The sequence below is a fragment of the Bos taurus genome, chromosome 14 (assembly GCF_002263795.3).
Source record: "Bos taurus isolate L1 Dominette 01449 registration number 42190680 breed Hereford chromosome 14, ARS-UCD2.0, whole genome shotgun sequence".
In the NCBI taxonomy this organism is placed as follows: Eukaryota; Metazoa; Chordata; class Mammalia; order Artiodactyla; family Bovidae; genus Bos; species Bos taurus.
The window spans coordinates 11,224,268-11,251,876 of NC_037341.1; the positions used below are offsets into that span (position 1 = coordinate 11,224,268).

A 27,609-nucleotide genomic window follows, 5' to 3' on the forward strand; every position below is an offset into this window, starting at 1 on the left:
GATTCCAGCTTGTGATTCATCCAGCTGGCATTTCACATGATGTACTCTGTTGCTGCCAAGTCACTTTAGTCGTGTCCGACTCTGTGCGACCCCATAGACGGCAGCCCACCAGGCTCCACCATCCCTGGGATTCTCCAGGCAAGAATATTGGAGTGGGCTGCCATTTCCTTCTCCAATGCATGAAAGTGAAAAGTGAAAGTGAAGTCGCTCGGTCATGTCTGACTCTTCATGACTCCATGGACTGCAGCCTACCAGGCTCCTTCGTCCATGGGATTTTCCAGGCAAGAGTACTGGAGTGGGGTGCCATTGCCTTCTCTGTGATGTTCTCTACATATACATAAAATAAGCAGCGTGACAATATACAGCCTTGTTGTACTCCTTTCCCAATTTTGGACCAGTCATTTGTTCCATGTCCAGTTCTAACTGTTGCTTCTTGATTCAAATATAAACATATACCCCCTCTTTTTTGGATTTCTTTCCCATTTATGTCACCCCAGAGCATTGAGTAGAGTTCCCTGGGCTATAGATTAAATAGATAACTAACAAGTAGGTTTTTGTTATCTATCTTATACATAGTATCAATAGGGTATATGTGTGAATCCCAGTCTCTCAATTCATTCTTCCCCTCTCTCCCTTTCAAACCTGGTGTCCATACTTTTGTTCTCTCTGTCTGTGTCTCTCTTTCTGCTTTGCAGATAAGATAATATATACCATTTTTATAGATATCACATATATGCATTAACACACAATATTTGTTTTTCTGACTTCACTCTGTATGGTGGTCTCTAGGTCCATCCATATGTCTACAAGTGGCACAATTTTGTTCCTTTTTATGGTTCAGTAATATTCTGTTGCATACATGTACCACCTATTCTTTATCCATCAGTCTGTTGATAAACATTTAGGCTGCGTCCATGTCCTGTCTATTGTAAACAGTGCTGTAATATTGGGGTGGATGGGTCTTTTTTGTTTTTGTTTTGTTTTTGTTTTTTTTTTGTTCTAGCTCTGTGAAGAATACTGTTGGTAGCTTGATAGGGATTGCATTGAATCTATAAATTGCTTTGGGTAGTATACTCATTTTCACTATATTGATTCTTCCAATCCATGAACATGGTATATTTCTCCATCTATTAGTGTCCTCTTTGATTTCTTTCACCAGTGTTTTATAGTTTTCTATATATAGGTCTTTAGTTTCTTTAGGTAGATATATTCCTAAGTATTTTATTCTTTTTGTTGCAATGGTGAATGGAATTGTTTCCTTAATTTCTCTTTCTGTTTTCTCATTATTAGTGTATAGGAATGCAAGGGATTTCTGTGTGTTGATTTTATATCCTGCAACTTTACTATAATCATTGATTAGTTCTAGTAATTTTCTGGTGGAGTCTTTAGGGTTTTCTATGTAGAGGATCATGTCATCTGCAAACAGTGAGAGTTTTACTTCTTCTTTTCCAATTTGGATTCCTTTTATTTCTTTTTCTGCTCTGATTGCTGTGGCCAAAACTTCCAAAACTATGTTGAATAGTAATGGTGAAAGTGGGCACCCTTGTCTTGTTCCTGACTTTAGAGGAAATGCTTTCAATTTTTCACCATTGAGGATAATGTTTGCTGTGGGTTTGTCATATATAGCTTTTATTATGTTGAGGTATGTTCCTTCTATTCCTGCTTTCTGGAGAGTTTTTATCATAAATGGGTGTTGAATTTTGTCAAAGGCTTTCTCTGCATCTATTGAGATAATCATATGGTTTTTGTTTTTCAATTTGTTAATGTGGTGTATTACATTGATTGATTTGCGGATATTGAAGAATCCTTGCATCCCTGGGATAAAGCCCACTTGGTCATGGTGTATGATCTTTTTAATGTGTTGTTGGATTCTGATTGCTAGAATTTTGTTTAGGATTTTTGCATCTATATTCATCAGTGATATTGGCCTGTAGTTTTCTTTTTTTGTGGGATCTTTGTCAGGTTTTGGTATTAGAGTGATGGTGGCCTCATAGAATGAGTTTGGAAGTTTACCTTCCTCTGCAATTTTCTGGAAGAGTTTGAGCAGGATAGGTGTTAGCTCTTCTCTAAATTTTTGGTAGAATTCAGCTGTGAAGCCATCTGGACCTGGGCTTTTGTTTGCTGGAAGATTTTTGATTACAGTTTCAATTTCCGTGCTTGTGATGGGTCTGTTAAGGTTTTCTATTTCTTCCTGGTCGAGTTTTGGAAAGTTGTACTTTTCTAAGAATTTGTCCATTTCTTCCTCGTTGTCCATTTTATTGGCATATAATTGTTGATAATAGTCTCTTATGATCCTTTGTATTTCTGTGTTGTCTGTTGTGATCTCTCCATTTTCGTTTCTAATTTTATTGATTTGATTTTTCTCCCTTTTTTTTCTTGATGAGTCTGGCTAGTGGTTTATCAATTTTATTTATCCTTTCAAAGAACCAGCTTTTGGCTTTGTTGATTTTTGCTATGGTCTCTTTTGTTTCTTTTGCATTTATTTCTGCTCTAATTTTTAAGATTTGTTTCCTTCTACTAACCCTGGGGTTCTTCATTTCTTCCTTTTCTAGTTGCTTTAGGTGTAGTGTTAGGTTATTTATTTGACTTTTTTCTTGTTTCTTGAGGTGTGCCTGTATTGCTATGAACTTTCCCCTTAGGACTGCTTTTACTGTGTCCCACAGGTTTTGGGTTGTTGTGTTTTCATTTTCATTCGTTTCTATGCAAATTTTGATTTCTTTTTTGATTTCTTCTGTGATTTGTTGGTTATTCAGCAGGGTGTTGTTCATCCTCCATATGTTGGAATTTTTAATAGTTTTTCTCCTGTAATTGAGATCTAATCTTACTGCATTGTGGTCAGAAAAGATGCTTGGAATGATTTCTATTTTTTTGAATTTACCAAGGCTAGCTTTATGGCCCAGGATGTGATCTATCCTAGAGAAGGTTCCATGTGCGCTTGAGAAAAAGGTGAAATTCATTGTTTTGGGATGAAATGTCCTATAGATATCAATTAGGTCTAACTGGTCTATTGTATCATTTAAAGTTTGTGTTTCCTTGTTAATTTTCTGTTTAGTTGATCTATCCATAGGTGTGAGTGGGGTATTAAAGTCTCCCACTATTATTGTGTTATTGTTAATTTCTCCTTTCATACTTGTTAGCATTTGTCTTACATACTGCGGTGCTCCCGTGTTGGGTGCATATATATTTATAGAGTTTTTTCTGCGTATATGCCCATCTTCCATTGATCCTTTTTCATTGCCCACTTCCCACAATATACTATGAATTCAATTACCTAAATATTCATAGAATATGGGCACATTAATAGAAAGTGGAATATTTGATTCCACAATTATTCACTGAACACCTGGTATGTCATAGGCTCTGTGGCACTTCTCTCCATGACATGTGACACTGTCTTCATTTATGCTCTCATTACATTTTATCTGGATTAAGAGTATTATTTTGTGACTGACTGAGGCTATTTAAAGGGCTTAGACTAGATAAGTAAGGATTAGTTGACAAGAAAACCAATTAGACTAGGTCAGACTGTTCATTCTTTTATCATAAGTTGACATCTTTGATTTATAATTAGAACCACATTTGATTCTAATCTATTTATATGGGATCCATGCTGAGGAAAAAATATCACATAGATGATGAGTTAGAAAGTTAAGAGCCAGTTGCCTTACAGTGATTGGAATGAGACAGTTACTCAAGTATTTTCTACTAGTTACAAGCACCAAAACAGCCAAATGAATTGGTATAGATTTCCATCTATCCAGTTCTAAAACATCCATTATATTGATTGTAGTAGATCAATACTGGGGTCCTTCTTTCCTATTAACTGTGAAGGAAACATTCATATCTGTTCTCTCCTGGCCTACATTGTTGTCTAAAAATAGGGTAAGTGCTTAGGGACCTTATGTCAAAAGTAATAAAAGTGACTAGAAATAGCCCACTTTTGAGTATGATATAGTAATAGGTTGCCTCATTGTGAGTAACAAGACCCATTACCATATTCTGGTGGTGAGTGCATGACCAGGAGCAAGTCACTTAAGTTCTTTGAGGCTCAGTTTTTGTTGTTTTTAAATTGATATATAGTTGTTCACAATGTTGTGTTGGTTTCTGTTGTATAGCAAAGTGAATCAGCCACAAGCACACACATATCCCTTTTTACTCGTATTTTCTTCTAATTTAGGTCACTACAGAGCATTGAGTAGATTTCCCAGTGCTACACAGTAGATTCTTATTCAATTCAGTTCAGTAGCTCAGTCATGTCCTACTCTTTGCAACCCCAGGGACTACAGCACACCAGGCTTCCCTGTTCATCACAAGCTCCCAGAGCTTATTCAAACTCATGTCCATCAAGTCGGTGATGCCATCCAACCATCTCATCCTCTGTCATCCCCTTCTCCCACCTTCAATCTTGCTCAGCATCAGCGTCTTTTCAAATGAGTCAGTTTTTTGCATCAGGTGGCCAAAGTATTGGAGCTTCAGCTTCAGCATCAGTCCATCCAATGAATACTCAGGACTGATTTCCTTTAGGATGGACTGGCTGGATCTCCTTGCAGTCTAAGAGACTCTCAAGAGTCTTCTCCAACACCACAGTGCAAAAGCATCAATTCTTCGGTGCTCAGCTTTCTTTATGGTCCAGTTCTCACATCCATACATGACTACTTAAAAAACCATAGCTTTAACTAGATGGACCTTTGTCAGTAAAATAATGTCTCTGCTTTTTAACATGTTGTCTAGGTTTGTCATAAGATTCTCTTTAGTGATCTCTTTTATACATAGTAGTGTATGCATGTCAATCCCAATCTCCCAATCCGTCCTGGCCCCCTTTCCCGCTTTGGTATCAATGAATTTGTTTTTTACATTGGTGTCTCCTTTTCTGTTTTGTAAATAAGATAATCTATTGAGCCTCAGTTCTGCCCTCTATAAGCTGAGGTTAACTGCCTGACATCTTTACAATATAATTCCTAGTAGCATATAAAATATATGTGAAAACATTTAAAGATTGTAAGCATTTTACATGAAAAGTTGATTATGTCTTTTCTGAGGATTCTATTTAAGTGTGTAAGTTCAAGCCTCTGGTTACTTAACCTCTAAAATGATGTTTCCTCACTTTGCTTAATGGGAATAATAGTACCCCAGAAATCTGCAATGAGGTATAAATGTGATGCTCAATAATTGTTAATCCCTCAATATTCTCTCCTTGTAAGATGTATCCTTATGAATGTGACTGATCAAAATATCAAATGCAAATTTTAGTACTGCTTCTATTTTATTAGCCCAGGTAATCTAAATTTAAATTTAAGCAAAGCAAGCATTATTTGAAGGAATTGTAATTCTGGTTATTTTATTGGCTCGTCAAGGTGTATCTAACTGAAGATGTCCTTAATGACTATTTTCCATTTGATGTTAGAGTTGATTGAGAGGTAGAAAAAATAATTAAGATGTAGAAAGCGAGCTGTCAGCTTTATTATTGATAGATCTACTGGCTTAGGTGCATGAGCAAATAACTTTGATATTCCACACATGAAATGGAATTATTCAGTCATAGATATAAGCAGACAATTTAAAGACTGTCCCACCTCTAGAAAACTCCTCAAGTAAATTTAGGGCACAGAGGGTGATACAAGGTATGTTTTTCCTTGTGGGCAGATGGCTTTCAATAAAAGAGAGATAAGATCAAGAATCTGAAACACATATAACCAATCATTTATCTCAAAATTTAATCTAGATTCAATACCTTACAGTAAAATATTCAATATCTTACAGTAAAAATCCCATCATATGTTTTTGTAGAAATTGATAAGATGATTTTAAAATATACAGAGAACACTGAAGGACTTAAAATCCCCCAGAAAACTTTGGATCAGAATAAAGTTCCATGTTTTTCCACCATATATATATATATGGTGGCACCAGACATACGGTGTGTGTGTGTATATATATATATATATATATATATACACACCATCCAAGAAAATGATCTTATGCATATCCCATTGTTTAATGTTGACAAAGAACAACAATCCAGAGTGGCATGTTAATGCCCTGGAAGACAACCACAGTGCATGTCCTTGGCACACTGAATCTTGAAAACTCTAATTAAGAAGCAACACAATAGAAGAAGGAAGTTCAGAAAGGGGATAATAATCCCTCAGTGTAATATGGGGCTTTATCGTCTTCTTCTTAAAGAGGCTGTAAAGATGTTGTTGTTTAGTCACCCAGCCATATTTGACTCTCTTTGCAACCCCATGGACTGCAGCATACCAGTCTCCTCTATCCATGAAATTTCCCAGGGAAGAATACTGGAGTGGGTTGCCATTTCCTTCTCCAGGGGATCTTCCTGACCCAGGGCTGAAACCTGCAGCTCCTGACGCATCTCCTGAATGGCAGGCAGATTCGTTACCACTAAACCATGGGGGAAGCACAGTGTGAGGATGATAAGCCTGCATTACATCCCCAGTTGAGAAATCAGGAATCATGATCTCAGAGAGGTTTTCTCAAAGTCACAGAGTTAGTAAGCGGATAGACATCATATGTTCAAAATGGTAGTTTTGGGGTTTTCTCATTTTCTCTCTGCAGTAAATGGTGTGGAAAGGCATGCCTCTCTATCATGGCAGGATTACTCGTATTCGTTACAGTTAACTACTTAAATGAAAAAAATAACTCGGCATTTTCTTGTCTAGCTGTTTCCTGGACTAAGACACACTACCTCATGTTTTATTTCCTTATAGGTGGTGGGCCTTCAGATGTTGCAAGTGACTATCTAAATATATGAATATTATGAGGACAGTCAACACAGTTGGAATGTTCCATGACACAGACCCAGTAACCACTCTCCGTCAGGAATGTTCCACATTTACAATCTTACTGTCCTTTATTTCTGAGCATGTGTCATTTAAAAATAGATGCTCATTAAGTCTGTGAAGACTCACCCTTCAAGTATTAAGGTCTCAGATATTCTTGGCACATATTGTTTTGGCGATGTACACAAGAGAGATGCTTGTTCCAGGCAGGGCAGCCAGTGGACCATTCTGGAAGGCTGGTTGCCCCCAGTGAGTGATCTGAGAGAAGGGGATTGGTGTCAGGAGCCTGCAGATAGGATTTATGATCCCAGGGAAATTGCGGTGCCTGCTGAAAGCCTTCAGAAGAGGAGCCAGTGCGGAGAGGTCGTTTTCACTTCTCATGCTCACTTGAGCCTGGTAAATTTGGAGACGCGTGTTGCTAACTCTATTTTAAAGACAAGGAAACTGAACACCAGTGATATTACAGAGCTTACCCAGTCTCACAGAGATATCAGTGGCAGAGTTGGCATTTGAACCCATGTCTGCCTTAAGCTGAAGACAATGTCCTTCGTGGCTCCAACCCATGGCCTCCCCACTGTTGATGAATGCCGTGACCTCAGCAGTGTCCTGGGTATCAGTGCTCTGAATAGCATCATCAGTGTGAAGTGAAAAAAACAACAACAACAACAACAAAAAAAACTGGATCAGTATCCAGGCATCTTTCATCTTGGTGTCTCAGGCAACATGTCTTCAAAGAAAACAGCCTTGAGAAGGAAGGAAACAGATGAGGCCCTGTCTCTGCTGCTAACTGTGATCTTGGGAAAGAAAGTCACTCCATGTCTCTGAGCTTTGATCATTTCATCTTCTGACATGGATCTCTTGACGTCACAAGGCTATTGTGAGTACTAAATAGAGTCTCAGATGTGGAGGGATGGTAAAAACATGGGATATGCTTGATTCATTCAGGACCATGACTCACAATAACTCAGAAAAATCGGGGGGTGGTGATGATCATTTCTCTGATCCCCACTCTGTGCTTTGTTCCCACTCTGTGATCACACTTCCTGCCCCATGGCTACCACATGGCTAGTGCTTTTAACCATATCCCCAGTTGATACATTGGAGTACAGGTAATCCAGCTTCCAGTGTCAGAAGCTGACAGAGTAATTCTAGGATGTTAATAATTGACAACCCAAACCTCACCAGTGCTTGTACATTGAATTCTTCTAAAACAGGGATTCGTAATCTGAAGTCCCATTCATTCACAGGCTTCAGGGAGCCAATAAAGCATCTACAGTTGCACGAACAATTGTATATGTCCATATGTGACTTTTTCTGGGTAGTGGCTTGAGTTTCTGTCAGATACTTAAAAGTCCCAGTGAACCCAAATAGTTAAACATTTGTTCTAGCGTATATAGTTTCATGACCATGTGACAGTCACCTAAGTTAGAATCTCCATCACCTTCAGCTCTTGCTGCTCTGTCATAAGCAGTATCCAGTGTATCACTGAGTCCTACCTTGTGAATTCTCCAAAAGTGTAATTTTCCTCCAAGCTTACTTTAATCATTGAGACTTTCATCATCTGTCATCAGGACTACTGAAATATTTGAAATGGTCTTCCTGCCTCTACTCTTGGTACCTCTGAGTGATCTTCTGCAGTCTTGTCACATGGACCTTCCCAAAACACACATATAACCTGCTGCTGCTGCTGCTGCTAAGTCGCTTCAGTCGTGTCCGACTCTGTGCGACCCCATAGACGGCAGCCCACCAGGCTCCCCTGTCCCTGGAGTTTTCCAGGCAAGAATATTGGAGTGGGTTGCCATTTCCTTCTCCAATTCATGAAAGTGAAAAGTGAAAGTGAAGTTGCTCAGTCGTGTCTGACTCTTCACGACCCCATGGACTGTAGCCTACCAGGCTCCTCCATCCATGGGATTCTCCAGGCAAGAGTACTGGAGTGGGGTGCCATTGCCTTGTCCGAACCTGATGCTACTCTGCTTCTACTGGCTTCCTAACATCTGCAAGCCAACCTTCTTTATATTTCATGGCCTTCAAGACCCCTGACTGCCTGGTTCTAGTCTAGCATTTAAGTTGTGTGTGTGTGTGTGTGTGTGTGTGTGTTCAGTTGTGTCCAACTCTTTGTGACCCCATGGATGGTTGCAGAGAGACTCTGCCAGGCTCTTTTGTCCATGGAATTTTTCAGGCAAGAATACTGGAGTGGGATGCCATTTCCTCCTCTAGGGGATCTTCCTGACCCAGGGATAGAATCAGTGTCTCTTGCATCTCCTGAACTGGCATGAGGATTCTTTACCAGGATATATCTCCCAACTACCTTTTACGAACTCTATGAACTCTATAACAGGTGATTCCACACTGTTATATAGGATTGGCAAGAAAGTTCATTCGGGTTTCCCTATAACATTTTACAGAAAAACCTGAATGAGCTTTTTGGGCAATCCCAATATGATTTTGCTCTTTCCTCTGTCTGGAATACCCTTTACCTTATACAGTTAGCAAAGTACTTCTCAGTCTTCAGGGCCCAGTATTACAATGTCATGTCCATCGTGAAGTCTTCTTATCTCCTGCTGGAAGAGTGAGTCATTCCTTCCTTCATATTCCAAATCTCATCTCTTACATGGTTGTTTCTACCAAATTATATTTCCTTAATTCTGTAGATTTCTCCTTCCCCTACCATATTCTGACCTTCACATTGTCAGAGGTGACCAGGATGAGCAAAGCTGGTCTTTGGTAATAAACAGTTCACAGTGTTACAGTTTCTAAGTAAAAGTTTGTTGAATAAAAAAATCAATAGTCTCAGAATTAATGTTGAAGAAGTAGGCAAACTGAAGACAACAGGAAGTGGGACCTGGGGTCAGTTTTTACTACACTTGACAAATCACATGTCACACTGGTTACTGCTTTGATTTGTAAAATGGGAGCAGAATGTCCATAATTGTGTATTGAAAATGATTGGGTCAGTGCATAGAGGCCTGTATATTGGAAAGGGTATTGAATTAGGAGTTAGGAACCTTCGATCTTAGTATCAGCCTGCTATCAACTCCTTATCTGGCTTTGGCCAAATTTTTTTGTGTGTGTCTAAGGGTCTCAGTGTTCTTAACAATATAATACTGAGCCAGAATGTCTCTCAGATCACTTCTAGCACTGAAATTTTATGATCCTAAGAAAATAAGCTATAACCCTACACTCTGGCCTGGTTTCCTGTGTTTCCCAAAGAGAAATGGAGATATGAAGACTACCACACCTCAGTGAAAAATGTATCTTTTAATTTGAGGATCTTCTCAGGTGACTCAGTGGTAAGAATCTGCTTGCCATGCAGGAGACCCAGGTTTGGTCTTTGGGTCGAGAAGATCCCCCTGGAGAAGGAAATGGCTACCCACTCCAGCATTCTTGCCTGGGAAATCCCACGGACAGTGGAACTTGGAGGGCTACAGTCCATGGGGTTGCAATGAGTCGGACACAACTTAGTGACTAAACAGCATCAGCAGGAGGCAGTAGGGGGAAACATCTTGGTGGGGTTGGTCTGGGGTACTGTCAGTTCAGTTCAGTGGCTCAGTCATGTCTGACTCTTTGCTGCCCCATGGACTGCAGCATGCCAGGCTTCCCTGTCCATCACCAACTCCTGGAGCTTGCTCAAACTCATGTCCATTGAGTCGGTGATGTCATCCAATCATCCTATCCTCTGTCATCCCCTTCTCCTCTTGCCTTTAATCCTTCCCAGCATCAGGGTCTTTCCCAATGAGTCAGTTCTTCACATCAGGTGGGCAAAGTATTGGAGTTTCAGCATCAGTCTTTCCAATGAATGTTAGGACTGATTTCCTTTAGGATTAATTGATTTGATCTCCTTGCAGTCCAAGGACTGCACCACAAGTCCAACACCACAAGATATCTCAATTGTGTGAAACCCTGACATTAGTGTCTAATTTCCCATAAAAGCTTTTATGAGTCTCTTTTGAGTCAAAGATCCCCTGTAAGACCATCTAGAATTATGACTCAGGCTTGGTAAATTAATAGGAGGGTCAAGAGGACCAAGAACTATGGCAGGAATCAAGATCTTAAATCTGGACCACACTCCAAATCTGGCCGGGGTCCTTGGAACATATAAGCATGAATCACAGGTCCTCTTAAAGAGACTGGGTGGGGTGAAATAGTAATATTTATCTATGTGTTCCAGGATATTTCTTTCATGATGATAAAAATTCTAGTATTAATGGGTTAGTAGAATCCCATGGACAGAGGAGCCTGGCAGGGCTGTAGTCCATGGGGTCATAAAGAGTGGGACCTGATTGAGGGACTGACACTTTGACTTTCACAAAAGGATACTAGACCTATTTCAACTGTGTCAGCTCTCTTTGGGTGATCATGTAATCTCTGAATCTTTGACACAGCCTTGAAGAGCCAACAAAGAAACAAACAGAAAATCTCTTAGGTGGCGCAAATGCATATTAACACTTTTGTTTTAAAATAATTTGGTTTATTTTTGGCTGTGCTGGGTCTTCATTGCTGCCTGGGCTTTTCTCTAGTCACGGTATGTGGCCTTCTCATTGCGGTGGATACTCTGGTTGTGGAGGTCTGGCTCTGAGGTGTGCAAGCGTCAGTGGCTGTGGCTCCCGGGCTCCAGAGCATAGTCTTGGTAGTTGAGGCACAGGGGCTTAGTTTCTCCACAGCATGTGGGATCTTGCTGGATCAGGGATTGAACCTGTGTCTCCTGCATTGGCTGGTGGATTCTTTACCACTGAGCCGCCCAGGAAGCACTACTGATGGTATTTTAAAAAGTAGTTTGGTGTGCAGAAGCTTTTAAGGTTAATTAGGTCCCATTTGTTTATTTTTGTTTTTATTTCCAATATTCTGGGAGGTGGGTCATAGAGGAAAAATGGGCCAAAGAACTAAATAGACATTTCTCCAAAGAAGACATACAGATGGCTAACAAACACATGAAAAGATGCTCAACATCACTCATTATCAGAGAAATGCAAATCAAAACCACTATGAGGTACCATTTCACACCAGTCAGAATGGCTGCGATCCAAAAGTCTACAAGCAATAAATGCTGGAGAGGGTGTGGAGAAAAGGGAACCCTCTTACACTGTTGTTGGGAATGCAAACTAGTACAGTCACTATGGAGAACGGTGTGGAGATTCCTTAAAAAACTGGAAATAGAACTGCCTTATGATCCAGCAATCCCACTGCTGGGCATACACACTGAGGAAACCAGAAGGGAAAGAGACGCGTGTACCCCAATGTTCATCGCAGCACTGTTTATAATAGCCAGGACATGGAAGCAACCTAGATGTCCATCAGCAGATGAATGGATAAGAAAGATGTGGTACATATACACAATGGAGTATTACTCAGCCATTAAAAAGAATACATTTGAAGCAGTTCTAATGAGGTGGATGAAACTGGAGCCTATTATACAGAGTGAAGTAAGCCAGAAGGAAAAACATAAATACAGTATACTAACGCATATATATGGAATTTAGAAAGATGGTAACAATAACCCTGTGTATGAGACAGCAAAAGAGACACTGATGTATAGAACAGTCTTATGGACTCTGTGGGAGAGGGAGAGGGTGGGAAGATTTGGGAGAATGGTATTGAAACATGTATAATATCATGTATGAAATGAGTTGCCAGTCCAGGTTTGGTGCACGATACTGGATGCTTGGGGCTAGTGCACTGGGATGACCCAGAGGGATGGTATGGGGAGGGAGGAGGGAGGAGGGTTCAGGATGGGGAACACATGTATACCTGTGGCGGATTCATTTTGATATTTGGCAAAACTAATACAATTTTGTAAAGTTAAAAAAAAAAAGTAGTTTGATCTTTTAAACAGAATATAAATACTTAAAATGAGCTTGTCAGAGCTGTATTGTAATTCCAGCTTTGACCTTATTAATTGGTCATTTTAGCCAAGTCACCTACCCTCAGTGGGCTTCCAATTTCCCTGCATTGTGAAAGTCAAAATAATAATTTGAACCTTATTGTGAAAGGTAAAAAAAAACAAGTACCAAACACAGGGCTTGACGTATGGAAAGTTATCAATGAATATGTAAACGAGCTGTAAAAACAGTAGTAGAGGATTAAAAAAATGAGTCTTTATTGCATAAAAGAAGTAAGCCTCAACCTCATCTTCATATATATTAATCTAACTACTTTAGGTCATAACCATTATTGCATGAGGTAATGAGATTCGGAAGGACACAGTTTCCATGGAAAATTCCACAGTCCTAATAACTTCAAAATTTTACAGCTTAAAATATGAAACCAGTTGGAATGGATGGAAAGTTCCTCAGAAATCTAGTATCTCTCTTTTTTTTTTTCCTTTTTGAATTTATTTACTTTAAACAAAGCACTAACTCTGTGCTGGGAATACTATTTCTGTCTCTCTCTATTTGAAGCATGATATGCTTTAGGAACTTTTTTGAATTTTAGTAGCTTTTTAATGTACAATTTTTTCTTTGATCTATTGTTTGTGGTGTCTAAAATGCTCATTTAATTCTGCCTGCCATGTATTATTATTTAAATGTTTCATGCTTTTATCTAATCATTTTGTTGTCTAATATTTCTTGAATAGTACAGAGTACTCTAAAGGGAAAAAAAGGTGAACTGTGAATGGATTGGCTATATCCTGGAGAAATATAAACATACACACTCTTCTGGGTTTCCCAGGTGATGCAGTGGTAAAGACTCCTCCTGTCAATGCAGGAGACACAGGAGATGCAAGTTCAATCCCTGGCTTGGGAAGATCCCCCAGAGAAGGAAATGGCAATCCACACCAGTATCCTTGCTTGGAAAATCCCGTGGACAGGGGAGCCTGGTGGGCTTGCCGTCCATTGGGTCTCAAAGAGTTGGATACAACTTAGTGCCTGAACATGTACACACACAGACTTCTATGTGCAACAAACAAAATATTTAAATGCAATTTCAGGATTTAATAGCTCTGAAGCCATTCATGCACTTAAAGACCACTGCTAAGAATTCCGTTCTAGATGATGACTTCTGTCTAGAAATTCACACTTCCCCATCCTCCACACTCTGCTTTGAAGCCCACCTAAAATGAAATGTGATCTTCCAAATCTATGTAAAAAGGGCACTTGTTTTTCACTTATCAGTCAATGTCAACATTATCTACACATATTCCCTGCTATTAATTTGAGAGACATTAATTTTGGGCCCAATACTAATGAATAATTTCTTTAGTAAAGGAGGGAAATATTCAAAGTTTGAAATGACCATGATTTTAGAGGTGTTTTGTTTTTTTCACAAATTCTCGTATTATTAATAATAACAACAGTAATAATTTGTGTAGTGGGTTTCAGTTTTCAGAGCTTTTGTCTCTGATTTATTCCACTCTCAACAACCTTGTGAGGTGGTAAGAGTGGACATTTGTTGATTTATGACTGTCCAGCATCCATTAATTTGAGGGACCTAAGTAGCCCCCACTTTGTACAATTTCAGTGGGACTATTAATCAATGTCCGCTGCCCTCCTAATAGAGGACTGGAGGCCCCTGGAGGCGGTGTGTTCTCTTCCCTTGAGATTCTTTCTCTCACTATTTCAAAGCAGCCAATGGATTTGTAATCTACACTTAGTCGATTAGAGTCTTTCTCCCTCAAGTTTGCATGTTGTATCAAGTGACTCACAGCAGGAGTTGGGGGTGGGGAATGGTCCGGCTCTCATTTCAGGTGTGCGCTCTGCTGAGTTGGTAGGATGCTCTTGTTACCTTGATCCTATACTGATTTTCATTCCGATTTTTGCCTCATTCCTGAGGCTGGATACAAGCCTATCAATTTACTGTGTGACATCTTTGACAACATTCCAATACATTCCCTTTTTAAGTTTACTAGATTTAGCCTGAGTTGCCACCAGGAAAGAACTGAAACAATGGAGAAAACACAGCAGATTAAAAAAAAAAATCTCCATATTACATACAAGAATGTAGAGTTGCAATTAAATCGTAGAAAGTGAAGCCAGACCTTTAAGATTTTAAGACTATGTCTTAATTTAAGACTCATACTGTTCTACAATTTTTCTTGCACTTTTGGTAGCTCCTTGGTTTTTTGTTTGTTTGCTTATATGTGTGTATATATATGTGTGTGTATATACACATATATGTCTGTATATACACATTTATGTGTATATATGTATATATTATGTGTATATACATATATGTACACATTTATGTGTATCTATGTGTATGTATTTATGTGTATGCATATATATATACACACACATATATGTGTATATATATGTGTGTGTGTGTCTGTGTATGTCTGTAGGTGTTCTCAGTTGCTTCAGTCATGCCCAACTCTTTGAAACCCAGAGGAGCCTGCCAGACTCCTCTGTCCATAGGATTCTCCAGGCAAGCATACTAGAGTGGGTTGCCATGCCCTCCTCCAGGGGAACTTTTGTATATGTACATGTACACACACACACACACACACACACACGGGCTTCCCAGGTGGTTCAGACAGTAAAGAATCTGCCTGCCAATGCAGGAGACCAAAGTTTGACCCCTGGGTCGGGAAGATTCTCTGGAGGGAGGGCATGGCAACCCACTCCAGTATTCTTTGTTTTTTAAATAATTTATTAATTTTTTAATTGAAGGATAATTGCTTTACAGAATTTTGTTGTTTTCTGTCAAAACCTCAACATAAATCAGCCATAGGTATACATATGTCCTCTCCCTTTGGAAACTCCTTCCTATCTCCCTCCCCATCCCACCCCTCTAGGTTGATATAGAGCCCCTGTTTGAGTTTTCTCAGCCATGCAGCAAATTCCTGTTGGCTATCTGTTTTACATATGGTAATGTAAGTTTGCATGTCGCTCTTTTCGTACATCTCACCATCTCCTCCCCTCTTGCCATGTCCATAAGTCTGTTCTCTATGTTTTTCCATTGCTCCCTGTTAATAAATTCTTCAGTACCATTTTTCTAGATTCTGTATGTATGCACTAGAATATGATACTTATGTTCCTCTTTCTGACTTACTTCACTTTGTATAGCAGGCTCTAGATTCATCCAACTCATTAGAACTGACTCAAAGGTCTTCCTTTTTATGGCTGAGTGGGAAATAGATGGGAAAACAGTGGAAACAGTGTCAGACTTTATTTTTGGGGGCTCCAAAATCACTGCAGATGGTGACTGCAGCCATGAAATTAAAAGACGCTTACTCCTTGGAAGGAAAGTTATGACCAACCTAGATAGCATATTCAAAAGCAGAGATATTACTTTGCCAACAAAGGTCCATCTAGTCAAGGCTATGGTTTTTCCTGTGGTCATGTATGGATATGAGAGTTGGGCTGTGAAGAAGGCTGAGCGCTGAAGAATTGATGCTTTTGAACTGTGGTGTTGGAGAAGACTCTTGAGAGTCCCTTGGACTGCAAGGAGATCAGCCCTGGGATTTCTTTGGAAGGAATGATGCTAAAGCTGAAACTCCAGTACTTTGGCCACCTTATGTGAAGAGTTGACTCATTGGAAAAGACTCTGATGCTGGGAGGGATTGGGGGCAGGAGGAGAAGGGGACGACAGAGGATGAGATGGCTGGATGGCATCACTGACTCGATGGACGTGAGTCTGAGTGAACTCCGGGAGTTGGTGATGGACAGGGAGGCCTGGTGTGCTGCGATTCATGGGGTCGCAAAGAGTCAGACACGACTAAGCGACTGAATTGAACTGAATATTCCATTGTGTATATATACCACAACTTCTTTATCCATCATCTGTAAATGGGCATCTAGGTTGCTTCCATGTGCTAGCTATTGTAAATAGTGCTTCATTGAACAATGGCATACATATGTCTTTTTCAATATTGGTTTCCTCAGGATATATGCCTAGGAGTGGGATTGCTGGGTCATATGGTCATTTTATTCCTGTTTTTTAAGGAATCTCCATACTGTCTTCCATGGTGGCTGTATCAATTTACATTCCTACCAACAGTGCAAGAGCATTCCCTTTTCTCCACACCCTCTCCAGCATTTATTGTTTGTATACTTTTTGATGATGGCCACTCTGACTGGTGTGAAGTGATATCTCATTGTAGTTTTTTTTTTAAATTTTATTTTATTTTTAAACTTTACATAATTGTATTAGTTTTGCCAAATATCAAAATGAATCCGCCACAGGTATACATGTGTTCCCCATCCTGAACCCTCCTCCCTCCTCCCTCCCCATACCATCCCTCTGGGTTGTCCCAGTGCACTAGCCCCAGGCATCCAGTATCATGCATTGAACCTGGACTGGCAACTTGTTTCATATATGATATTTTACATGTTTCAATGCCATTCTCCCAAATCTTCCCACCCTCTCCCTCTCCCACAGAGTCCATAAGACTGTTCTATACATCAGTGTCTCTTTTGCTGTCTCGTACACAGGGTTATTGTTACCATCTTTCTAAATTCCATATATATGCGTTAGTATACTGTATTGGTGTTTTTCTTTCTGGCTTACTTCACTCTGTATAATAGGCTCCAGTTTCATCCACCTGATTAGAACTGATTCAAATGTATTCTTTTTAATGGCTGAGTAATACTCCATTGTGTATATGTACCATAGCTTTCTTATCCATTCATCTGCTGATGGACATCTAGGTTGCTTCCATGTCCTGGCTATTATAAACAGTGCTGTGATGAACATTGGGGTACACGTGTCTCTTTCCCTTCTGGTTTCCTTGACAAAATTCAACATCCATTTATGATAAAAACTCTCCAGAAAGCAGGAACAGAAGGAACACACCTCAACATAATAAAAGCTATATATGACAAACCCACAGCAAACATTATCCTCAATGGTGAAAAATTGAAAGCATTTCCTCTAAAGACAGGAACAAGACAAGGGTGCCCACTTTCACCATTACTATTCAACATAGTTTTGGAAGTTTTGGCCACAGCAATCAGAGCAGAAAAAGAAATAAAAGGAATCCAAATTGGAAAAGAAGAAGTAAAACTCTCACTGTTTGCAGATGACCTGATCCTCTACATAGAAAACCCTAAAGACTCCACCAGAAAATTACTAGAACTAATCAATGCTATAGTAAAGTTGCAGGATATAAAATCAACACACAGAAATCCCTTGCATTCCTATACACTAATAATGAGAAAACAGAAAGAGAAATTAAGGAAACAATTCCACTCATTGTAGTTTTGATTTGCATTTCTCTAATAATGAGTGATGTTGAGCATCTTTCCACGTGTTTGTTAGCCATATGTATGTCTTCTTTGGAGAAATGTCTGTTTAGGTCTTTTCCTCACTTTTTTATTGGGGTGTTTGTTTTTCTGGTATTGACTTGTATGAACTGCTTGTATATTTTGGAAATTAATCCTTTGTTGTTTCATTTGCTATTATATTCTCCCATTCTGAGGGTTGTCTTTTCACCTTGCTTATAGTTTCCTTTACTGTGTAAAAGCTTTTAAGTTTAGTCAGGTCCCACTTGTTTACTTTTGTTTTTATTTCCATTATTCTAGGAGGTGGGTCATAGGGGATATTGCTTTGATTTACATTATCAAGTGTTCTACCTATGTTTTCCTCTAAGAGTTTTATAGTTGCTGGTGTTATATTTATGTCTTTAATCCATTTTGAGTTTATCTTTATGTATGGTGTTAGAAAGTGTTCTAATTTCATTCTTTTACATGTAGCTGTCCAGTTTGCCCAGCAACATTTATTGAAGAGGCTGTCTTTGCCCCATTGTATATTCTTGCCTCTTTTGTCAAAGATAAGATACCCATAGGCATGGGATTATTTCTGGTCTTTCTATCTTGTTCCGTTGGTCTATATTTCTGTTTTTGTGCCAGTACCATACTGTCTTGATGACTGTAGCTTTGTAGTATAGTCTAAAGTCAGGAAGGTTGATTCCTCCAGTTCCATTCTTCTTTCTCAAGACTGCTTTGGCTATTAATGGTTTTTTGTGTATCCATGTGAATTGTGAAATTTTTTTATTCTACTTCTGTGAAAAATGCCATTGGTAATTTGACACTCCAATATCTTGCCTGAAGATCCCCATGGACAGAGGAACCAGGAGGGCTATATTCCATGGGGCTGCAAAGAGTCAGGCACGACTGAGCAACTAATATACATCAGTTCAGTTCAGTCACTCAGTCGTGTCTGACTCTTTGTGACCTCATGGACTTCAGCATGCCAGGCCTCCCTGTCCATCACCAACTCCAGGAGCTTACTCAAACTCATGTCCATTGAGTTGGTGATGCCATTGAACCATCTCATCCTCTGTCATCCCCTTCCCCTCCCACCTTCAATCTTTCTCAGCATCAGGGTCTTTTCCAATGAGTCAGTTCTTTGCATCAGGTGGCCAAAGTAATGAAGTTTCAGCTTCAGCATCAGTCCCTCCAATGAATATTCAGGACTTATTTCCTTTAGGATGGACTGGTTGGATCTCCTTGCAGTCCAAGGGACTCTCAAGAGTCTTCTCCAACACCACAGTTCAAAAGCACCAATTCTTTGGTGCTCAGCTTTCTTCACAGTCCAACTCTCACATCCATACATGACTACTGAAAAAACCATAGCTTTGACTAGATGCACCTTTGTTGGCAAAATAATGTCTCTGCTTTTTAGGTTGGTCATAGCTTTTCTTCCAAGGAGTAAGCATCTTTTAATTTCATGGCTGCAATCACCATCTACAGTGATTTTGGTGCCCCCCAAAATAAAGTCTGTCACTGTTTCTATTGTTTCCTCATCCAATATTTGCCATGAAGTGATGGGACCAGATGCCATGACCTTAGTTTTCTGAAAGTTTAGTTTTATACCAACTTTTTCACTCTCTTCTTTCACTTTCATCAAGAGGCTCTTTAGTTCTTCTTCACTTTCTGCCATAATGGTGGTGTCATCTGTGTATCTGAGGTTATTGATATTTCTCCCAGCAATCTTGATTCCAGCTTGTGCTTCATCCAGCTTGACATTTTGCATGATCTTGTACTCTGCATATAATTTAAATAAGCAGGGTGACAATGTATACCCTTCATGTATTCCTTTCACAATTTGGAACCAGTCTGTTGTTCCATGTCCAGTTCTAACTGTTGCTTCTTGACCTGCATACAGATTTCTCAGGAGGCAGGTAAGGTTGTCTGGCATTCCCATCTCTTGAAGAATTTTCATAGTTTGTTGTGATCCACACAGTCAGAGACTTTGGCATAATCAATAAAGCAGATGTAGATGTTTTTATGGAACTCTCTTGCTTTTCTGATGATCCAATGGATGCTGGCAATTTGATCTCTGGTTCCTCTGCCTTTTCTAAAACCAGCTTGAACATCTGGAAGTTCACAGTTTACATACTGTTGAAGCCTGGCTTGGAGAATTTTGAGCATTACTTTGCTAGTGTGTGAGATGAGCATTTGTGCGATAGTTTGAATATTCTTTGGCATTGCCTTTCTTTGGGATTGGAATGAAAACTGACCTTTTCCAGTCCTGTAGCCACTGCTGAGTTTTCCAAATTTGCTGACATATTGAGTGCAGCACTTTCACAGCATCTTCCAGGATTTGAAATAGCTCAACTGGAATTCCATCACCTCCACTAGCTTTGTTTGTAGTGTTGCTTCCTAAGGCCCACTAGACTTTTCATTCTAGGATATCTGACTCTAGGTGAGTGATCACAGCATTGTGGTTATCTGGGTCATGAAGATTTTTTTCTTATAGTTTTTCTGTACAAAACACACATATACATACATACATATATATATACACACACACACAGATACATATAGCACACATATAACACACACATATGTATATATATATACACACACACATGGGCTTCCTGGGTGGCTCAGTGGGAAAGAATCCACTTGCCAATGCAGGAGACTTGAGTTTAATCCCTGAGTTGGGAAGATCCCCTGTAGAAGGAAATGGCAACCCTCTCCAGTATTCTTCCAGGGAAGTCCCTTGGACAATAGAGCCTGGCAGGCTGCAGTCCATGAGGTCTCAAAGAGTCAGACATGACTTAGTGACTAAAACAACAGCAAAAATATAAACACATACTCAAAAATCATATATATATATACGTATGTGTGCATTTATGTGTGTGTGTATATATAATACATGTGTGTGTGTGTGTGTGTATAATTGTTTGAGTGTTCCTGGTGTGAAAGCAAGGACTGAATATAATTCTACCTTGAACTTTGTATTAGTGAAAGTTAACTTCAGCTGAATTAACAGAAAAATCCAAAATAAGAATATTTAAAAACAAGACCAAAGAAAGATCAGGAAGCAATAGTTAGAACTGGACGTGGAACAACAGACTTGTTCCAAATAGGAAAAGGAGTACGTCAAGGCTGTATATTGTCACCCTGCTTATTTAACTTCTATGCAGAGTACATTATGAGAAACGCTGGGCTGGAAGAAGCACAAGCTGGAATCAAGATTGCTGGGAGAAATATCAATAACCTCAGATATGCAGATGACACCACCCTTATGGCAGAAAGTGAAGAAGAACTAAAAAGCCTCTTGATGAAAGTGAAAGTGGAGAGTGAAAAAGTTGGCTTAAAGCTCAACATTCAGAAAACGAAGATCATGGCATCTGGTCCCATCGCTTCATGGGAAATAGATGGGGAAACAGTGGAAACTGTGTCAGACTTTATTTTTTGGGGCTCCAAAATCACTGCAGATGGTGACTGCAGCCATGAAATTAAAAGACACTTGTTACTTGGAAGAAAAGTTATGACCAACCTAGATAGCATATTCAAAAGCAGAGACATTACATTGCCTACAAAGGTCCGTCTAGTCAAGGCTATGGTTTTTCCAGTGGTCATGTACGGATGTGAGAGTTGGACTGTGAAGAAAGCTGAGTGCTGAAGAATTGATGCTTTTGAACTGTGGTGTTGGAGAAGACTCTTGAGAGTCCCTTGGGTTGCAAGGAGATCCAACCAGTCCATTCTGAAGGAAATCAGCCCTGGGATTTCTTTGGAAGGAATGATGCTAAAGAAGAAACTCTAGTACTTTGGCCAGCTCATGCGAAGAGTTGACTCATTGGAAAAGACTCTGATGCTGGGAGGGATTGGGGGCAGGAGGAGAAGGGGACGACAGAGGATGAGATGGCTGGATGGCATCACCAACTCGATGGACGTGAGTCTGTGTAAACTCTGGGAGATGGTGATGGACAGGGAGGCCTGGCGTGCTGCGATTCATGGGGTCGCAAAAAGTCAGACACGACTCAGCGACTGAACTGAACTGAACTGAACTGAAGTGAAAACAAGACTACTCCCCTACTTTCTCACAGAAACTAAATTTAGAAGTCAGGACTGTTTTAGCATTTGTAAAAAGTTGTCAAACTGAGTCAAAACTTCTTCTATCTAACCCCTCAAATATCCCTAGGATGTGGCTCTTGTTCTCTTGACTACAGATGGCCTCTACATCATTTGTGTTCGCAGGCCTAGGGTCGAGGAGAGAATTGAGGGGGAACATGTGTATGTCCCTGTAAAAGACTTACTGGCTTGTGGACACGGGGGAAGGGAGAGGGTAGGACAAATTGAGAGAGTAGCACTGGAACATATACACTACCATATGTAAAACAGATAGCCAGTGGGAATCTGCTGTATGACTCGGGGAGTTCATCCAGCTGCTCTGTGACAACCTATAGGGGTGAGATGGGGTGGGAGGTAGGAAGGAGGTTCAAGAGAGAGGGGACAGATATATCTATGGCTGCTTCATGATGATGTATGGCAGAAACCAACAAACATTGTAAAGCAATTATCCTCCAATTAAAAATAAAGAAATTAAAAAAAATTACTGGCAGTACTGCTCAGCATCTGTGTTTATACTTCATTGGCCAGAACTCAGTCACATCATATTCCTAGCTACACAGGAGTCCTAGAGCATACCTTTTAAGCTGGAACAACAATTTGTGCATGCTCAGTTGTGTCCGACTCTTTGCCACCCCATGGATGGCAGTCCACCAGGCTCCTCAGTCCATGGGATTTTCCAGGCAAGAATACTGGAGTGGGTTGCCATTTCCTACTCGAGGGGATCTTCCCGACCCAGGGATCAAACCCACATCTCCTGTATCTTGTGCATTGGAACAACAATAGGCCCAGATAAAAATGATTTTAAAAATTTAATTTTCTTTGATTGTGTATATAACATATTTTATAATTATATATAGTTTTGTAATAAATATGTACCCTGATGAATTTTCTCAAACTAAATACATTTCTGTAAGCAATGTCCAAGTAATTAAACAGAACATTGCTAAGTTACTTCAGTCGTGTCCAACTCTGTGCGACCCCATAGACGGCAGCCCACCAGGCTCCCCCATCCCTGGGATTCTCCAGGCAAGAATACTGGAATGGGTTGCCATTTCCTTCTCCAATGCATGAAAGCGAAAGGTGAAAGTGAAGTCGCTCAGTTGTGTCTGACTTAGTAACCCCATGGACTGTAGCCTATCAGGCTCCTCCATCCATGGGATTTTCCAGGCAAGAGTACTGGAGTGGGGTGCCATTGCCTTCTCCGAAACAGAACATTAGCAGCACCTATAATGAGAATTCTTTACATAAAGAAAGGAAGGGAATAGATACTTGTTGGCAACTGGTAGTCTCTGGCATAAACCCCAAACCACACTGAACCACAGTAATTTGCTGAGTATTTGATGTAAGGAACCACTTTTTTTTCTAACTGAATCACCATCCAATCAGTATTTTCTTTTTTTTTCTAATTTCATTTTATTTTTAAACTTTACATAATTGTATTAGTTTTGCCAAATATCAAAATGAATCTGCCCCAATCAGTATTTTCATCACAACATCCCCAGTCACAAGCTCGTGACCAGCACAGAAAAGATGCTCAGTAAATTAAATATATGTTGCATAATTGATTGAATAAATGAACTTAAACTTCTGTCAGAGCTGTAATATTGAATTAACCAATTTGTACCTGAATTTACAGGAAATGTTTCATAAAATGTTTGAACTTGTACAGGAAGAGAAGGTGGAAAGTTACATCAAATTTGCTAATGGATAGTTCCTTGTGGTTATAGCTGAGAAATTAGCTACTAAGTTTCAGGCACTTAGCATTTTATGTGTATTCTTATTTAATTTGTACAGCAGGTTAGGTAGTATTATGCACGCTAAAAACTGAGGCTCAGAGGGATGAACTTGCTGGTCCAAATTTATCTGATTAGTAGCATTTTCCTAAAATTTCTCTTCCTATGTCATTTCTCTATGTAAAAATTTTAAGTCTTTGTCTTTTTTTCTTCCTACAAAGACTCTTTAGGTTCATTTCATTTTTCTCTAATTTCCCCAAATACTCTATATTCTGAGTCTTTTAATCCACTCTTTCTAATCTCCATTTTACTTCTCCGTACACACACACAGTATCCCAATTTGCTTATTGACTTGTCCTTGGAGCCTCAGTTTATATGTCACTTCCTCTAGGAATTCCAGCCCGTCCCTCTGGGTCAATTTCCTCCCTTTGGTAGTCCCACATTGTGTCACCTCTTATCAGAGCATGTCTCAAGTTTCTTGTGATCCTAGCTTTCTTGTTCCATAACTCCTGGGTAATAAGCTTGAGAAGAAGACCGTAGCTTGTCCAGTGCTTTATACGCAAGTACAAAATAGACACTTAGAAATAACTGTCCAGTAAGTGAATGAATGAGTCAGTGGATGTGTGGATGGAGTGGTGGAGCTATGGTTCAAAGCCACTTTGAGGCAATCCCAAAACTTGTGTGTCTATCTAACCCAATGATATTCAGCATCACTTGAGAGCCCTTGTCAGCAAGAACAAGACCTGTCTTAGCATACAGAATCCAAGATGGGCTTTATCTTCCCCTGAACATTGTTCACCCACCTGGTTTTGCCATACAATGTGGCTCTTCTCTGTGCTATAAAACACGTTCCTTCACACTGCATCTCTCATCTTGACACGAACGGTCATAAAATGTCTTTGTGTAACTTCTATCTTATGCTTGCTTTCCACTCATTCCACTAACAAGTTGATCCTTTTCAAGGCTCTAGAACTCTAATTGGTGAGACCTATCAGCTTTGGTGCCGGGTGTCACCAGAGAACACTGATTGCCTTGTCATTCCAAGTGCTGGTGACGTGGACATTGATGAGTGTGCTGTGGGGAAAAGACCAGGGTGAGTCTGGGAGAGCATAGCTGGTCCACTGAAGCATTTCCATCTTTAGCTCTTTGGATTCTGTGAGCTGCATCAGCAGGGGTTTGATTTGCTGTTAAGGGCAAGTGAACTCAATAAATAAGGATGGTTTTCCACTCTTATTGTTTCACTTCCAGCGCAGCCCCAGTCCAGACATGGCAGAAGCCATTTATTGCGGATGCAAAGCTGTGACTGGGGCAGCTTGAACAGCCTGATATACGTGCTCCGTCTGGGCTTTTTATAGGGCAGCTGTTTCTCCGAGGATCAAGCTCAGGTATTGGGAGTGTGAATTATGAGTCCTAATCAACTTGGTCATGCTTTGTGGCCTGGGAAAAGCCAGAGTGGTTCCCTTTTATGATTTGAGAGTGCACTTTTTGCAGCCTGTGGAGCAATTAGCCAATCTTTGAAATGGATACCCCGTAAACGTGGCATGTCCTTGGAGAGCCACCACGACAGGTTACTCTGGGAGAGGAGGCTGTGAGGTGGTCCCATGACTGCTTTAGTGCTTGCTGAATGACCTGCAAGCCGGGGGAAAACTGTTCACTGTAAGAGAAAGAAGAAAAGTCTTCCAGACAGACAGGCACATCAACACATCTGTGGCTGTCCCTCCCCCATGGAATCATCAAAGTGTCAACGAGATTCCACTAAAGGCTCCAAAGGGCTGTGCTGTTTACTTTATTCTGAAAGTTCTCCTATTTGTCTGATCGTAGCATTGATTTTGTCAGGACTGATATTACGTTTGTGTAGAGGAAGTGAGGACCTCCAGAAAGGGTTAAGGAGTGTACATTTTAAAAAATGTATTGAGATGAACTCATTTAATGTAAAATTAACCATTTTAAAGCAAGCAATTCATCAGTCCTTAGTATATTTACATTGTTCTGCAACCACCACAACTTTCTAGTTGCAGGATATTTTCATTACTCCCGAATGAAACTCTAAAGCCAGCAAGCGGTTCCTCCCCACCCTCCCTCTCCCAAGCCCCTGGCAACCTCCAAGCTGTGTCCTGTTTTTATGGACTTATCTATTCTGATTATTTCATATAGAAGAGGAATCATACAGTGTGACCTTCTGTGTCTGACTTCCTCCCTTGTACATATTTAAGGAAATTGTATTAATTTAGATGACTTCATATCAGGTGAAAAGATAACTTTGTTCCAGAGCTCTGGTTCTAGAAAGCAGCAAATTATCTCTTATTTGATATGGGGACTGAAAATATGAAAAAACAAAACCAATTGAAAACAAAGTATTATTGTTCTTAATAAATAGAACCATTATCTATCCAATTTCCAAGCTTCAAACTTAGATGTTAGCTTTGATTCCTCCCTTTCCTTTATGTCCAACATCCATTTAACTACCAATTCTTCTTTATAAATTGTTAGAGATTCTTTATTGCACTAATGTTTCTCTACCACACTGTCATTTCTAAAAAAATGTCAGTACTCTGTCATTTCCTTTCTGGACTACCAAAACAGCCTTCTGGTTGGCTTCTAACTTCTAACTTCACTCTCTGTAACTCACTTTCCAAGAAGTAGCTTTTGGGGTATCCTTCAATAACACACCACACACACACATACTTATTACCCTATTGAAAACCTTCAGAGTTTTTGCTGCCTTCAAAATATGATCTATGAAACCTGTAAAAAATACAACTCTAGAGTTGCTCCTCTCGGTTCTCAGTCTTCTGTCTTCCCTGCCATGTTCCCTCTATTCTGAACTTTCTTGAGGCTCTGACTGCACTCCATGTTTTTTTCCTCCATATGTCTGTTTTCACTAGTACTTTCCTGGAATGCCCCCCTTCCTTCCCCCTTTATCACCTGCATATCCTCTGCATTTCATTTCAGAACTCAGCTTAGATGCTACTTCTTCTAAGAAGTTTTCCTTCCACCTCCCACCTTCCCAACTCCTGCAATTTGTCACTCTCCTCTGCTCACATCAACCCCTGGAATCAGACTTTTAATTGCCTTGTTTGATTCTTGTCTCTTCCCTGAACTGTATAACATTTGAAGACAAGGACCATGGCTCATTTATTTTTGATTTCCAGTGCCCAGTGTAAGACTTGGTACTATTTATTGATGGGTCATGGAATATTGGAAAAGCTTAACTGACTGGTTCTTGAGAGGCCAGAGACCAAAGATTCACTATATAATATTATGTGATACTCAATGAGTTGGAAGAAATAATGCCTATCTGGAGTTAAAAGACTAAATAGCAGACTCCCCCTTAACACTGAACTCTCGCCCTGTAGACACAATCGATGACCTTTCCTTCTTGTGAAAATTTTGCAAGACTTTAGACTTCATCACATTCTGGACCAGTGTTCTGACCTAAGTATTCTGGAATGGAAGAAGAAAACTGAATGCAACAGCCCTGAAGGAAACTCACCCGATGAAACCAGACTCAATGAGGGCTGGCAGTTAAATACGTCTGTGTGTCTGTGTGGTCACTGAATCAACCACTGGTCATTGAGTTGGGGTTTGGAAGACCATCTTACAGGGACTGAGGCTGACTGATTTACTGGCCATCCCAGCAGACTCAAATGTTTGCTGGATTTGTTTTTGCCCCCCCCATGCAGAATTGGTCATTCCTACATTTGTTCTTAACATACCACAGAGTGCAGACAACCGCTATGGCATGATATGATCTGTAATTATTTAAGGAGGTAGCTGTCTCTCTTTGAGGCTAGGAATTGCTTCTCAAATTCTTCTTTGTATCTCTTGTATGAATCAAAA

The 27,609-nt window shown here is 39.9% G+C and overlaps 1 long non-coding RNA gene across 3 annotated transcripts in view; it reads left to right on the forward strand.

Moving 5' to 3' along the window:
• LOC107133102 (uncharacterized) overlaps positions 1–27,609 on the forward strand; it is a 595,911-nt gene that overhangs the window by 429,565 nt on the left and 138,737 nt on the right. The window lies entirely within an intron of this gene.